At 34.2% G+C, this 11,797-nt stretch overlaps 1 protein-coding gene across 2 annotated transcripts in view; it reads right to left on the bottom strand.

Moving 5' to 3' along the window:
- The window catches only part of MACROD2 (mono-ADP ribosylhydrolase 2), a 2,030,631-nt gene that overhangs the window by 1,277,093 nt on the left and 741,741 nt on the right, over positions 1-11,797 (bottom strand). The window lies entirely within an intron of this gene.

The raw sequence follows: 11,797 nt of genomic DNA, 5'->3' as shown, positions 1-11,797 counted from the left end.
TGGAGGATAAAGATTTTAAAAATTGGTTTTGAAAAGTACAAGTCAAGGTGCTAAATTCCAGTACTTTCAGGATGCCCAGAAAGTCCCTGATCCAATTTCTAGCCCAGCTCCCTGAAAATCAAAGGCAATAAGTGACTCAGAAGGAACCTAATGTAGGATAGCTAATGCTACCTCCTTATGATCGCTGGAGGAACAGTCATATCTGAAATGTACCCTACAGCCTGTGAAAAGAAATGCACTATGGTGGTTATCTATCGCCGAGAAACAAATCATCCCCAAACTTAGTGGCTGAAAAAAACAAACATTTCTTACTTCTGATTTTGTGGGTTGGGTGAGTAGCTCTTCCAGTCTCTACCAGTTTGGCTGGGTCTTGATGGTCTAGGGTGGCAAACTCTTTCGTTAGGGTCCTTAGTTGGGACCTCTCTATAAGGTATCTCATCCTCTAAAAGGCTAACTCAGATTTCTTCAGACAGTGAAAAAGGGTCTCAAGAAAGAGCAAGACTTTCTCAGCTCCTAGTGTCTGCCTATTTTCCTTCACTTGTGGGCCCTTCTTCCATCTTCAACGTACAGTCTCTGCTTCTATCAGCACATCACCTTCTCCTCTGACTTGGGCAATCCCTTCATCTGTCTTTTAAAGACTGTTAAGACCACATCCAGTTCTACCTAGACAATTCAGGATAATCTCCCCATCTCAAAGTCCTTAATCACATCTGCAAAGTGCCTTTTGCCATATAAGGAAATATTCATAGGTTCTGGGGATTAGGATGTAGACATATATGGAAGGACAGTATTCAACCTGCTACAGTATATATTAATTTTCTGTTGTTGCTGTAACAAATGAACACAAATTTAGTAGCTTAAACTATACAAATTTATTATTTCAGTGTTGTGTATGACATAAGTCCAACACAGGTCTCAGTGGACTAAGTGTTGACTGGGACATTTGGGAAGAACCCATTTTCTTGTCTTTTCTAGTTACTAGAGTCTGCCCATAATCCTTCATCTTCAAAGCCAGCACTGTTATACCTCTCTGTGTCGTTTTTTTTCAGTCACATCTCTATCTGATTAAATCATAGCAAGGTTCTCAGCTTTAAGGACTCATATCATTAGATTGGGGTGACCCAGATAATCTAGGATGATCTCCCCATCTCAAGGTCCTTAGCTTTAATCACAACTATATAACATCCCTCTGGCTCTGTAAGGTAATATTCACAGGTTCCAGAGATTAGGGTGTGGACATTTTGGAAGGACCAGCATTCTTACCACCACAATATGTTACTGGAAAGTTGTGTCTAAGTAAAAATTGAAATCATATTGAATTGCATTGAAGAAATTAGCTATGTTTTAAAAAAATACATTTGAGTTTTATTATAGGCTTTCTTAATACCAGTCAAGCTTTTAAAATAAAGTTTATATTACTTTTGAACTATATGGTACAGATTTAATATTTGAGAGCTCTTTTCCGCTTTTCAATATTTTTCCTAGAATTAGTGTCCAGGGCTAGGAACTTGAGCATAGGAAATCAATATATTGAGTCTATGTTTCAGATTTCAACCATAATTTTAACCCTTATTTTTTAAAAAAGTAAAATTTTACTAGTATAGCTAAATAGAAAGGAACGTACTGAGAAGTAATATAATGATAATTTATACTAAGTACTATTCTCTCTCTCTTTCTCAAAACTGTTAATAATAATCAAACCTAAATTTGACCCTGTTTGTACTTCCAGACCTGTATTAGACATCTATTTTCTAACTCACCACAAAAATAATTATGGAGAAATGGCTATTTGTAACCATGACTCCATATTTCTACAGTTTTTGAAATGATTGAAACTTTTCACAATAGTCAGCTCTGCTTCTCAGATTAGAAAATCATTTTCAGAAATTGTCTCCTTCTTTCTCAAACTGTTGAAGTGGTTTTTCTGGGGATTCACACTCCGTTTATAAACAACTGAATATTGCCCAGCAGCCACCTCGGCTCAAAACTGGCTCTGATAAAAATTCTTATAAAATTTCTTCCTAAAACAGTTTTTGCAAAAGGACTTAAATCCTTTATTCAAATTATCGAGCACAAAACTTAAGGAAAGTTTTTCAGTACAGGCTTAACGGTGAGCTAATGACACTGCTATCTGTGTTTCCAAATACTCTTGTTATCTTCTTGAACTATCATTTTTCTCTCTCATGACAGTAAAAATGTTTGGCACATTGAACTTCTATGAAAGTAGATGAAGACGTGTACAATGACAGTAATAACTCTTCAAAGTGCTTAATGTATTTGTTTCTTGCCTAAAAAATGTTTTCAAACAACTGCTTTAGTTTTTCTGATGTTTTTTTAATTCAACAGGCTCATTTTTAAAAACTGGGTGTGAATTTATGACACCTTGTGACCACACACTCGTAGGATGCATTCTTAAAAAGAAAATGTTTCTTTGCCGAATAACTCCCTTGTAAGCATCATACAACCCAGTGGACTAATGGAAAATTTAAAATATGCATGGGAAATTTAATTTTTCAAAACTTAAGTAATTTTGATCATTCCTATATTCTTTCAATAGTGGAATTTCCTTTTTTCTTCTTACATGATGTCAGAATTGTACGTAGTAGAATGATATCAGAAAATATACCTAATGAAATTACCTAATGAGTTAAATACACCTACTCTCACATTTCAGGATTGCATACGGTTGAATTAAATCAGTAAATAGACTTAATCATCATTCACGATTTATATCTAACACCAACCTCATAACACTGTTTTTAGAGGCTGACCAATGTGGTGACAGTAGCTCCAACATTACCTTCTCTGAGTTCTTGACACAATTAAAAAATATTACTGCTTATGGAGTAAAAATGATTTTTAGAAATATGTAGGCAAGTGAACATGGTACATGGCCTAAAGTAAAACCGTGCTTAAATCAAGTTATATATGTGCTGTAATAATTTTACACATATATGCGTGAATATTGATACAAATATTTCAAATTCTGAACTTCTCCTCACTTGAAAATTAATAAAAGTTGGACTTTACTTTGTTAATGATGACAATATATAAATGACTGAAATGAACACTGTTCATTTTGTGGCAAAGCTTTTAAATGAATAAGTCAGATTAATTACTTCTGAATGATACGCTTTTTTCTCACAGAAATCCAACATATTAGTAAGATGCCTAGACTCTTATGATAATAAACCAAGGTGAGCCTTCTCTCAGCACACACAAAGGTGCTGAAGCAGAACTCACAACAGCACACACAACCCGGTATGCTAATCCCCAACAAAGGAGAAGGGCCCACAAAGGGGCACGATGGCAGAAAACTCTCAAAAGAGGGCCCCCTTCAGTAACAAGATTTTCTATGAGTGCATTAATATTTACCAATGCCAAGAGACCTGGTCTTTTTTTTTTTCTTTCATTTAGCCACAAATGCCTCCTTAATATTATTCCTATATTGAGACAGCATTAGAAAAATAAACTATGCATATGAAAGAAGCCTCAAATGAAAGACAAGCAGCTTTTAAGATAAGCTTGCTTTCAGTGTAAGCATCTGTACCCAGAAGACCATTTACACAAATTAGCATATTTTATCTACTGTAAAAAAAAAACATGAAATAATTCACATATGCAAGATAGTTTAATTTAAATCACTATCAGGGAATGCTTGAGCATTTTAGCACACCCCACAAAAACTCAAGTTCTGATAAGCAAGGCAAAGATTTGCCACTTAAAAAGAAAACTAGTAGGAAGAAGGTTTTCCAGTTGCAAGCAATGTTTGCTGTTGAATTATTTAGTAGGGTGACAGAGCAATAGCACCGGAGGCAGAACGGCCAGAGTTCCAGTTTTGCATCTTACTGTAGTTGTGCAGTGTTGAGTAAATTACTCAGTCTCTCTGATCCTCAGATTTTCCATCTGTAAAATGGTTCATAAGACCTACCTTGTGTGGTTTTAACAAGTTCAAGAGACTATCCTAAACCTTTACTAAATGGAGGAATTTTGGTTTTTGTTTCATATTTATTTGAAGAACTTTAAAGAATAAAGATAATAAAAAACATACTCATCATCCCCCTACCCTGAGAAAAGCACTATCACTAATTGGTGAATATCCTTCTAGTTCTTTCTCTATAGGTACATATAAGCTTGTACACACACATGCTTTGCAAATTTTTTTTATTTTTTTTATTTTTATTATTTTTTTTATTGCATTTTAGGTTTTCGGGTACATGTGAAGAACATGCAAGATTGTTGCATAGGTACATATGTGGCAGTGGCTTTGCAAATTTTTACTTTATAAATATGGATTCCTACTTTACATAACAATCATCTCGCTTGCTTCCCCATCCATGCCCTATCTTAATATACCATGAATACATTTCCATATATTTAATATCATTTTACATAATTTTTTACAACATCATTTTAACTGCAATGGTCTTTTATTATGTGAATATATCACCATATTTGGGATGCTTCCAATATTTAGTCAATGTAAAACACCGTGCAATGTATATAGCTAGCTGCCAGTAAGTATTTGTATACATCCTAATTTTCTTTTAACCCAAACATAAAAATGACAACATCCCACAAACAAAAGCATGTATATATTTTTCCTTCCTTCAACCTGAAAACATGTATTTCTACAAATCCCACTTTTTTCTATTAAAAGTTTTCTAATATTTAATTTTTGAATAGATAATACATTTGTTTATAAGTTGTTTTTATATAAACAAAGAGTAGACAGTGAAAAATCCTGTGCCCCTCCATGGTCTTCTTTATCCACTTCTACCTCGTCTACCCCACAGGTAAAGTTGCCATTAACCTATATAATCTTTTATAATTTACCTTTGAGTATATAAGTGAAGTTCATACATAATCTTTTACAATTTACCTTTGAGTATATAGGTGAAGTTCATATTCACCTATATACTCAAAGGTAAATTGTAAAAGATTACATAGGTTAATGGCAATAATGGTAATTATTCTGTTCTTTTTTGCCACATAGGATAGCATACAATATACATCATACATACTTTGCTTTTTCCACTTAATATACAGTTATTTCCATATGTGTACTTAAAGAGGTTTTTAATTCTTTTATTTATAGTTGCATAGTATTCCATTGTATGTTTGTTTCATAATTTATCATACTAGATTTCTAAAAGTAAAATTATGACAGCAGGAGTGAAAATATTTTTGAGACTACTGATTCATACTGCTAAATTATTTCCTCCAAATGCTATACCAATTTAAAGTCCTAACAGCCATCAACATACGATGGTATATACTTTGCTTGATATACCTACTTCATCATTCCTCTATGGAATTGAACATCATGATTTAAAGGTTTTACAAATATTGTAAGAAAATAGCATCTCCTATAAATTCCACTTACGTATTTTTATTAATTAGTGATATGGAACTTTTCAAATATTTACTAACTATGCTTAGCAAAAATCTATGTCTATTTTTTTCTCACATTTTGATTAATGTATTAGTATTTTCCCTTTCGTTTTCCAATAATGTACTCTATATAAGGTTACTTGTAAATTTTATTTTTACATCATTATTTCCCATTTCATTTCATTTGTGATGTTTAAAATTATTTGGAAATTGCTTGAGTGGATATTTTATGTAAAGTGTATATATAATCTACAAATTATATGTTAATATATAAATATACATAAATATATAATTTGCAGAAATAATAGACTCAAAGAAATTAATAAATTCATTTATTCATTCATGGATGCATTTGTTCATTCAAAATGGGAAAAATATCCATATTTGCCAAGTACTGTTCTAGGCACTGACAGAGCACAATCAGTTCCAGCCCTCACCTACTTACATTTCAATGAGGGAAAAAATAAAGGTGGGGAAGAGGCTAGAGACTAGTGGGTGAGATGGATTTTCATTTTACCTTTTTTGGTTTTAGATAGGGTAAGAGGCATTGAAGGTGCCGGTTTTAAAAAGAATTGATTAGACCCCCTTAAAGTTTAAGGCCATTACCAGATAGAAATAGCTTTTTTATATCACCAAAGTTGTTCTTTATGATCAGAAGGAGTGTTTTAATGCTCTTTATTCAGGCTTTAGACATCTTTCACCTTGAATAACATTTTTTGCAATAATTCTGTGTTAATTATATTTTGCCTTTTATAAATGTTTGCCTAAACAGCTTTCAGGAAATTGCCTTTTAAAATACTCTTCTAAAAATTCCCAAAACCAACCACTTTCATCCTCCGATTTCAATCTTATTTCAAGAGATGAAAAAGCAATACCAATAGAAAAAAAAGTTGAGAAAATAAAAATAGTTTTAAAATCTCTGAAATAGGTATATAGCAACTATTATCAGAGGTGAATGTAAACCAACCAGGAGTGTGTACAGTGAGGACATAATAACTAACGCCTAGCATGTATTGCTATTTTGTTAACATCTGGCATAGACCAGCTTTCAGTTCTTCCAAAGAAACTTTTTTCTAGCTATAGAAAGCGAACTATCCATCTCACAAAGGGCTAATATCCAGAATCCACAAAGGACTTAAACAAATTTACAAGAAAAAAACAACCCCATAAAAAAGTGGGCGAAGGATATGAACAGACACTTCTCAAAAGAAGACATTTATGCAGCCAACAAACATATGAAAAAAAGTAAAGCTCATCATCACTGGTCATTAGAAAAATGCAAATCAAAACCACAATGAGATATCATGTCAGGCCAGTTAGAATGGCAATCATTAAAAAGTCAGGAAACATCAGATGCAAGAGAGGATGTGGAGAAATAGAAATGCTTTTACACTGTTGGTGGGAGTGTGAATTGCTTCAACCATTGCAGAAGACAGCGTGGCGATTCCTCAAGGATCTAGAACTAGAAATATCATTTGACATACCAATCCCACTACTGGGTATATACTCAAAGGATTATAAATCATTCTACTATAAAGACACATGCACACATATGTTTACTGCAGCACTATTCACAACAGCAAAGGCTTGGAACCAACCCAAATGCCCATCAGTGATAGACTGGATAAAGGAAATGTGGCACATATACACCACGGAATACTACGCAGCTATAAAAAAAAAGAATGAGTTCATGTCCTTTGTCGGAACATGGATGAAGCTGGAAACCATCATTCTCAGCAAATTAACACAGGAACAGAAAACCAAACACTGCATGTTCTCAATCATAAGTGGGAGTTGAACAATCAGAACACATGGACACAGGGAGGGAAACATGACAAACTGGGGCCTGTTGTGTGGTGGCGGACGAGGGGAGGGATAGTATTAGGAGAAATGCCTGACGCAGATGACAGGTTGATGGGTGCAGCAAACAACCACAGCATGTGTATACCTACGTAGCAAACCTGCCCATTCTGCACATGTATCCCAGAACTTAGATGCCCAAAAAAAGTTATTAAAAAAAAAGAAAACAGTGATATAGATTCTGTTGTGTAATTTTCTTAACATCTTCTAATAAAAAAAATCAGGCCCAAGAAGTATCTATTTGTTTCCATTTTTGCTGCTAAATGTACTCGCTAAGAGCTTTGGCTTTGAAAATATACCAATTAGAATCAAATCTCTTATTAACCTTATGTTATATAAGTCATATGTTATAACATAAGACTAACATATAGTCGTATGTTATATAAGTCATAAACTTTCTGTGCCTTGGTTTTCTCATATTAAAATAAAAATAGGAAGGGTATTTCATAGAGTTGTCATGATGATAAAATGGGCAAATCCATGCAAAACTCTTACAATAGCACCTTGTGCATACTGAGTATGATTATCTATGATTATAACTAATGTTAATGATATCACTGTTGTTGTAAAGCTATTTCATGTAAATACATGAGGGATGTTTGGTTTGGTTACTGACTAATGTATTTGAAAAAACACTTCATTTTTTTAAAATTTTTTAATATTCAAACTTTGCCATTTTAAAGTATACAATCTGGTGACATTCGGTAACTTTTCACAACGTTGTACAGCAGTCACCACTGTCTAGTTCCACAACATTTTCATCACCCCAAAAGGAAACCCCATACCCACTAAGCAGCCACTCTCCACTCCCGTCTCCCTCTGGCAACTACTAATTTACTTTATGTCTCTATGGATTTTCCTACTCAGCATATTTTATATAAATGGAGTAACATAATTTGTGGCCTCTGTGTCTGGATTTTTTCACTTAGCATAATGTTTCTGAGGTTCATCCACATTGTTGCATGTGTTAGTGCTTTATTTCTTCTTATGGCTAAATAATATTCCATTATATATTTATTATATATATGTATATGAGACATTTCCTTTATCCATGCATCAAATGATGGATATATGGGCTTGTTTCTACCTTTTGGTTATTGTGAATATTGCTGCTATAGACATGTGTGTACAAGTTTTTGTTTGAACACCTGTTTTCAGTTCTTTGGCATCTGTATCTAGGAGTAGAATTGCTGGATCGTATGGCAAGTCTATATTTAATGTATTGAAGAATCACCAAACTTTTCCACAGTGGCTGCATCACTTTATTTATTTATTTATTTATTCATTCATTCTGAGATAGGGTCTGGCTCTGTCACCCAAGCTGGAGTGCAGTGGTGCAATCTCGGCTCACTGCAACAACTACCTCCTGGGCTCAGATGATCCTTCCACCTCAGCCCCCCAAGTAGCTGGGACTACAGGCATGTGCCATAGTCATGTCCAGCTAATTTTTTATTTTTTAAAATAAAGACAGGGTTTTGCCACATTGCTCAGGCTGGTCTCAAACTCCTGGGCTAACAAGCCACCCACCTCAGCCTCCTAAAGCGCTGGGATTACAAACGTTGAGCCACCATGCCAGCCTGGTTGCACCACTTTATACTTCCATCAGCAAAATATGCAGGGTCCATTCAATTTCTCGACATTCTCACCAACACATTTTACTTTTTATTTTTATTTTTTTTTATTGGCCATTTTCACGGGTGTGAAGAGATATTTCACTATGGGTTTCATTTGCACTTCCCTGAAGACTTAGAGTGAGGACACTTGTTCATGTGCTTCTTGGCCATTTGTATACCTTCTTTAGTGAAATGTCTTTTCAAGTTCATTGTCTAATTTTTACTTACATTGTTTCTCTTTCAGTTGCTTAGTTGTAAGTCTCCTTTATGTATTCTAGAAAGACTCATCAGATACGACAGGCAAATATTTTCTCCCATTCAGTGGGCTGTGCTTTCACTTTCTTCAGTGTCCTTTGAGGCACAGAAGAGCTTTTTTATTTTAATAAAGTCTAATTTATCTATTAATTTTTCTTCTTTTATTGCTTGTTGGTGTTGTGTATAAGAATCCATTGCCAACTCTAAGTCATGAAAACTTACTCCTATTTTTTTGTACATGGTATGAGGCAAGGGTTCCATGTCATCCTTTTATATATGAATATTCAGTTATCCCAGTACTATTTGTTGAATACATTATTCTTTGTCCATGCAATCGTCTTGATAGTCCTATTGAAAATCAGTGGCCCATAGATGCATGGATTTATTTCTAGATGCTGAATTCCATTTCATTGGTCTATCTGCCTACGCTCATGCCAGTACCATGCTGTTTTGAGTACTGTATTGTTGTAGTAAGTTTTAACATTGGGAAATGTGAACCTTCAAACTTTCTTCTTGTTTTCCAAGGTCATTTTGGCTAGGAGTCAAAAGACTTTAGTTCTAATAAAGTTACCATTAAGAAAAAAAAAAAAAACAGTTGTTTTTTGGATGAAGACATAACAAGGCCCTGATAGTTGTTAGTACCTTGCTATAAATTTTAATATAAAATATTTCTCAGATATTGTAAGAGTGAAGTCTTGGCTGAAAGAGGGGTGGGGAGGAACATGTTTTCAGAGTCTTTGATGGTTTTTAAAATGTGTCAGAATGGGAGAAATTAGAGGGTAAGGGAGCTTAATAACTATTTGAAATCAGTAATATAAGATCATTTTTGAAAGTGCCTAATACAGTATCTGATATTTTCCAACAAAAGCCTTGTGAAGTAGTCAGAGGACACGTGATTATCCTAAAAATACAAATGGAGAAACCAAAGCACTCAGAGGTTAAGCAATTAGCTCAATATTGCATAGCAAATAAGTACTAGGGCCCAAAGAAAATACTACGTCCTCGAATTCTCAAGTTGGTTCTATTTTAGCTTGACAAGTCAACATCAGCCTTGGATAAACTTGGCTTCATTTATAATTTTATCCCAGTTTGGGGAAAAAAACATCTATTTTATAATGCATCAAAGCTTTTATAATTGCTTCTGCAGGTTCACTGTTTATTCCAAGTTCTCAGAGAAACAGGTGTAAAATGTAGATGCCAAGTACAGATTTTAATTCTTCCCAGAGTCATCTGTGTGTAGATTTACCATCTATAAATTCATTTTCTTACACTCTATGCTATGCTGTATTTCTTCTCCATGTATTGATACATTATCAGTTGCTTACTCTCTTTGCCCTCACAAAGTTTTTGTATGACCTTTAAATTATCATTAACTATAAAATATTTTTATCATACAATTAAGCAACATAAATTTTTATGTATATTCTGGGATTTAAAACCCCATGCAGGAAAAGGGATACCTGTAAGGGAGTAGCCTGAAAAACCTCTTATGTATCTGTTCACTATCTCCAATCAAGGTTCACAGGAATATTATAAAATATAAAGGATGCAATTAGAAGAAGTCTTATTTTTATTGCCTTTTGGAAGACTTACTTAATGCCAAAAAAAGATAAACACTATGCATTTCATAGGTAACTAGGATGTGTCTGAAACTCTGGAGTCCAATGCAGTAAGAATCACTCAATCCAAGCTCTTTTAAAGCAGCGTGTCACACAGTCTTGTTATAAATATGCATCAGGAAAAATGTACTCACTTTCATAAGAAAGTAGACATAAGAATTTCTCCAGAAAGCTTGAGTCATTAAGGTATAATACAAACTGAAATTCAATTTCAATTATCCTCAAGTATGGCTATGTTATGTCTTTTATTCTTCTATTTGGTGAGACGACAATCTTGGTAATTGAATATTAATTTTCTCCAAAAAAGCATTCCAAACTCTTCTTCAAAGAAGGTGTTAAGCTTATTAATTCATTCCTTAACAAGAGGACAAAGTTCATGACTTGCTATATATGAAATAAGAACTCCTAGGGGCCTAGAAGTTTTAATCAAAGACTGAAGGAGAAGAAAAAGTGAATGAGCCAGAAGGCAGAAGAATGTGAGGAGGTCACCTAACTTTTCCAGGGAAAAGAAAAAATAAAAATCCTTTCCAGAGCTCACCCGAAGTGAAATAACAGAGCGAAGCAATCAGAAGTACAAATTCCTGCTGAGGCATGGGCTAAAGCACTGATTTTCCTTTATAATGCCACTTTAATTTCTGGTACAATTCCAAAGCAAAGGTTTATGTTTCATGATATTGTCAACTTTGCATAAGACTACTTGTGTTACTTGTGACTTACACGGCCTTAGGGACACTATTGATTTTTTTTTCCCCTCATAAATCTAAAAATGCTCTCTGCCTTCCCAGTGGACCGCTTATATTTATTGGTGTCTATCCTAAAACAACAGCTCAAGGTTGAAGTTATGAAAACATTTGGGGCTCTAATTTACCACAAAGAGAGTCCAACAAAGATTACAGATAATACATAGCACTCAAAGTTTGCCCAAGAAATACTAGGAACACCTGCCCCAAATACACACACGCTTTGTTTTTCTCCAATAGGTGTTGCTACATAGGAAAATCACAAAATGGCTCCAGCCACAGTCTCCTCCAAAATACCTAAGGACTCTCTACCTTT

Source organism: Sapajus apella, unplaced genomic scaffold, assembly GCF_009761245.1.
Source record: "Sapajus apella isolate SASKATOON/1434 unplaced genomic scaffold, GSC_monkey_1.0 scaffold65, whole genome shotgun sequence".
Classification (NCBI taxonomy): domain Eukaryota; kingdom Metazoa; phylum Chordata; class Mammalia; order Primates; family Cebidae; genus Sapajus; species Sapajus apella.
The sequence above is the reverse complement of the archived record's forward strand: the minus strand, read 5'-3'. Positions and strand labels throughout refer to the sequence as shown.